The sequence below is a fragment of the Thermobia domestica genome, chromosome 8 (assembly GCF_964235325.1).
Source record: "Thermobia domestica chromosome 8, izTheDome1.hap1.1, whole genome shotgun sequence".
Classification (NCBI taxonomy): Eukaryota; Metazoa; Arthropoda; class Insecta; order Zygentoma; family Lepismatidae; genus Thermobia; species Thermobia domestica.
The window spans coordinates 155,990,161-155,996,160 of record NC_137461.1 but is presented as its reverse complement, the minus strand read 5'-3'; positions in this window follow the sequence as shown (position 1 = coordinate 155,996,160).

Below are 6,000 nucleotides of genomic sequence, written 5' to 3'. Positions count from 1 at the left end.
ATAGTGTTATGTAATTTCGACTATGTTAAAATAGGGGTTGAAAAAGTGCTAATAAAAGAGAACGAATGAACAGAGAGTTAATGGAGGGTATGGAACTTCTTCGTCTGGTCCCTGAATCGATTGCGAGAAATCGTTTCTCAATATATCTTACAGTTCTTTCTCTAGTATATCATAACTAGTTTCTCTAGTATCTAGTATCGGGTTTATCTAACAGTGCCTTCAACCATGAATAGCCGTGGAAGCAAAGTTGGTTAACCAGATTCCTAGTGGCTAAACAGCTATACAACAATTTAACAGTGGCTTACAACAATTTAACCTAAACGTAGGTCAACAGCAATTGAAATTTTTCATTTGACAAACTAAGTCCTAACCGGGGGGAACGTATCGCAATCAACCATGCACATACTTCGGGATACTACGCAGCAAGAAATGTGGTTTTATCATCAAGAATTACAGTAGATTATAACAGATTATTATGAATGAGAAATGCAGTTGGTTAAACCAAAATAACTTATAACATTTCTTGCTAATTTTTGGGAGGTATATATCTGCTAAACGACATCTCTAATAAATCCTTCGTGAATTACTCCATCTGGATCCAAACAATAATCCTGTGGGAGTAGAGCCTCGACTAAACGAAAAGATTTGCGTTAAGATGATAAGAATAGAGACAATTGCGTATCCTCAGCTCGTTGAACACGAAGACCATCCAAGCCAACAGATAAACATGCTTAAATCCAAGATTCATCATTTAAGGACAAGTTCAGACTTGATTCAATATCAGTTTTCAGATTATAATCATTTTTTAAATGAAGTCTTATGCAAAGATGGAAAGTATCTTAAATTATATTTTAAGCGAGGGATTAACAAAGATGTCCATAAAAGGAAAAAAAACTGAATAGATTTAAATTAAGGAAAGCCGAGACAAGAACAATTAAAAATTATAAATTTAATTCAAAGAACGTTAGTAAACGCTTCCGAGATGAGAACAGCACCTAGAAGACAAGTATTTTGAATGAAGACGGAGCAGCCTCATTAAGTTTTTAAAGGTCCCGTCGAATGTGGTTTAATCTGAACTAAAGCAATCAACCTAGAATTTAGAAAGATTAAGACTAAGATAACAACAACTGTCTTTTCATTTATTTGCACTAAGAGAAAAGGAACCACTCCGATTGACCACCAATTTTTTCACTGATGGGTGACTAAAAAATTCTTAACCTACTCATGTTTTCTGAAATATACGTAATTTTTTTGTCTTAGTCTGCATCAAATAATTCCAAACTCTATAGGTATAATACCACCATCCTTCTATCACAGCGCTGTAAGTTGAGCACGGAAAATAAACGGGCGCAATTCAAAAGGAACCTTTCCTTAAATGATTAAATTAAATAGATCACAAAAGATTTTCAGAAGCTTTTCTTTAATCCTAGTATTTGACAAGAAAGGAAGTCTTTAACAATTGAGGGACAAAACCGACGTAGGCTTGGAACACTAAATGACAGAAAGAACTTAGTAGCACTTGGAACCTTAATACTCAAAACTCCTTGAAACATGTAGCGATCATCACGAAGATTCAGCGAAATAAAATATCCAGGTTGGACTGAAAGTTTCCAGAGAAGTTTTCGGACTGCAACTATAAATCCAGAAATTAAAGGCTCAGAATGCTCCACAGATGTCACATCGGTAAATTTATTTTCTGCAATCCTAATTTGGAAAAATGTTTGGTTTGATAGAGATTTCAGGATCGTTGAGGGCCAGGTTAAGACGTCATGACCGATATGGTACAAGAGGCGAACTCCAAGAAGTCTTAACATTATCTTATTGTTTGGGAGCACTTAAAATACCAAATAGATATTAACAAGTAATAAAATAAATATGCGAAAAGGTAATATGTATAAAAATAGTTTTATAATGAGTATTTATTGCACATTAACACATCTATATATATAAAAGAGAACGTACAAATCCTTTGTCCGCTCATCACGCTAATACGGCTGAACCAATTTCTTTTATTTTTGGGGGGTTATTAGGATTTGGACCCTAGATGGTTTTTATCATATCACTTTAATTTTCAATTACCAGTGTCTTGAGATAATTGACCATTCAGGTGTCCATTACGTACAAATCCTTTGTTAGTTCATCATAGGTATAAAAATAAACGTATGTATATGCAACCCGCATGACCGTGTCACTCGGCGGGTTAACATACATGACAGGCGTTATAATGGTTTTTATCATATCACTTGAAAGCGAAAAAGTAAAAATTATCTAAGTAACAAAGTTTATTGCGTTCGGGGGTGACCGCAGCGAAGCGGGGCGGGTTAACATAAATGACAGGCGATATAATGTTAACATTTACTGCAATCTTCTATGGTTTTTATCATATCACTTGAAAGCGAAAAAGTAAAAATTATCTAAGTAACAAAGTTTATTGCGTTCCGGGGTGACCGCAGCGAAGCGGGGTGAACGCTGCTAGTTTCCAATAAAGTAATTAATCTTTCTTGTGATTTGTACAATACCAATTATTTTGTATGCTTTTAAAATCGTTTATTTGCGTACGGAGTGTCAGTCTGCAGAGTCTACTTATGTCAAATAGTTGAGCGCGACCATAGCAGGATCAGAGGAAGATATAGTTGACGTTATAGCTTTATTGATACAAAGTACAACACGTAAATGACATATCCACATAGAGTGTATGTAACTACCTTACAAAGAGATGACTGTAAAGTAAGTGAATAAAATTACTGTTGATGAATATCAAAACAAAACGAATGAGTGTGGTTGTAAATTGAAATATCTTTATAAGGAACATACAGTTGTTTTCCAACATTAAATGTGAGAAGAACCTAAGGAAAACAATTTAATTATTTTGTTGCTTTATGTACTAATATAATGTAAATTTTCTTAATTGCCACAGTTCATAGTTATTGAACAAATTGTGGAACCTTTATACTTATTACTTACCAGGAAGCACGTAACCGCTCTCTTTAACAAAGAAACAGGAATTTTTATAGCATGTGAAATTGTGAATCCAGATAAATCGTACACTACTATTTGTCCTGCATATACATCACTGAAGTTGTGCATAGTATCCAGAGTCAGTATACAGTGTCTCATGAAAATAACGGGATCATAATCAGATACCTTGGCTGAAGTTTTAAAAATTGTTACAAAACATCCATCTGGTGAACGTTTCTTCAGAGTTACCACAAAACTGAAAAAATAGCAAATTCTATCCTCAATGAAACTACAATTTTCAAATGGTTATTGCTTGAATGGATGTTTTATCTGGCGAACATATACACTTTAATGACAACATAAAATCTCATACAATTTCTGTTATGAACGAGTATTTAATCTAATCACACACTCATACCACACAACCAAGCAACACACACTCATAATCCCTATTTCTGACTTTTAATGGAATTTTATTAGTTTCTTTCAAATTTAAACTTTTGGAGGAAAGAATAACTTATTTCTAATATTTCTTCGATTACATTCTTTGAATAACTCATAAAGAAGTTGCTACACAATAAATAGGCCTACATAAGAACTAGGTTAAAATACATATAATTGAAATACTGATCTTAACTTAGCGTTCACCTCCGGTGCTTGGGGTCATTGGTTCGATCCCAGCTCGCGCTGTGTGGACTTTGTGGTGGACAAACACCGTGCTCGTGAGTTTTCTCGGGTTTCTCCCGTTTCTCCCGTTTCCTCCCACTTTTTTAATTCCACCATTTCCCTCATCTCTCATCATCACCGTCTCCTTTCGCCTAACTGGCATAATCGTGGGACGTAAAAATTAGATATTTCATTTCATTTTTAACTTATGATACTATATGGTCCTACAGAGGGAAAGGGAATCTAGTTCAATTAATTATTGTGAAAAGAGACATAAAGTAGTATGGTACGCTGAACTACATTCAAAACTTAAGACTTGATTATTTTTACATTATAAAAGTTATTTAAAATATCTAGATACAAATTTTCAAGTTATGACATGAGCTTCAGATAGAAGTTTCATAAATGAAATCTGCTCAAAATGACTACACGTGGTTCCTAAACCCTCATGTAATGAATACTCCATATGAAATCTAGAAAATAACTTAATGAATTCTTGCTTATAATTTAAGATCAAAGTAATAATACTGTTTGAGACAAAAAAACATTAATTCGGAACAGAGGACTGCTTAGATATTGCATAGAGGAGAAGCAAACTTGTATAATCATACGTACAGAATAATACTGAACATTATTTGTTTTCAAGCGTATGTATAAATATCTTGAGACCATTTAAATCGGGTAGTTGAATGTTTAACAACACTATAAACATGAAATCTGATTGCTACAGTGAAAATGGTATTATTATGCGTTGAAGATTATACAGTAAATAAACGAAAAACATGAATATCTTAAATATGGGTATAAACTATATAATGTTTTAAACGCGCATGCAGAAGTATACTATTGTTGGAATTCCCATATAGAACTTCGTAAAGTGCAGTACACATCACAATATCTAAGTGTAGTAATATTATTCCCACAATCTATAAATGCGTAAATAATATAAGAGGACATAGAACAACACACTACCGACATCAAAGCATAGTTTCCTTTATAGAGAGTCAAGCACAAGTCAAAGCTCTTATATGCGTAAGTGTGTGAGTAGTTCGACTCCTTGTAAGAGAACATACTTCAAGTCTCATGTTGAACTATACCTCCGTATCTCTTACATATTGACTGGTACCAAAGTGGAAGAACCGTCTCTTAGGAAAAGTAATCAAGACAAGGAAAATAAGGGAATACAACCAAAGAAAAAAGAAAGAAAGAAACTAATATATGTAAACATCGAAGACTGTATAGCCCGTGGTGATATAGTATGAACATTTTTTTGATATATAAAGATACCACAGAAATGTACGTAAAATACACGTTAGAGTAACTAAGTATATTTTAAAAGAAATATCAATAAAACTCGACACTTCACTGAGGATCCAATATTTTGAACAGAAGTAAACGCCTCATCAATTACAACTTTATTAGACGTGTAAAATAAAAGACTGAATTTTACTTGACTTGGTATATCTATTTTGAAAAATAAAATCCAGTTACGTCTGATCTTTGCATTTAACCCATATATATATATTACAAAATGTGTATATGTGACTAACACAAAATAGCTAAAATATTCTTCTTTTATTTTATAAGTTCTGAAACACAGATTCTATGGCAGCATTAGGTCAAATGCTACCAAAAGACTCTCTAATTTTTTTTTTAAAAAAACTACAAATGTCAGAAATTTTTATATTCAACAAGAAAAGCATTCCGTCTCGTTAGTTGCTTATGATGTGCCTTGCTGTTGTTTCTGATATGAAGATATGTGAGTTGTTATGTTTATAGATCTAGAAAAGGCTTTGTACCGGTTGAATAGGGAATTATTGTTAGTTCTAAGGTAGCTTGTATTCGAAAGAGAGATCGAAGATTCATAAGAAACTTATATATGAACCAGGAGTGAAATGTTAGAGTAGATGAAGAAATTACATAAAGAGTGTTATTAGAAGGGAATTCAGCAAGGATGCTACCACTCACCAAAATTATTTAATATCTTTCTAGAAGAAGTGGTGGAAGAAAGCTACATAATGAAGACCATATAATAAATATAAGCCATGGTGATTGGAACGAAGCAATCGGTGTCAAATATCGTACCAGGTGACTAGTTTTTGATATCTGGGCGGTATAGTGATGACCTGAAGTGCGGACGTGAAATAAAAACAAGTTTAGTAATGAAGAAAGAAACCATTAGGAGGAACAAAATGCTATTGTGTGGGACTTTGAAAATAGAGTTGAGATAAAAGACTTATAAAATACTTCATATAGAGTATTTTGCTGCGTGGACGTTACAAAAACGTGATGAGAAACGACTGATAGTTTTCGAAACGTTGGTGTGGAGAAGAATGGAAAAAAATAGTTTGTTCCAATGGGAAATGAATAAAAGAA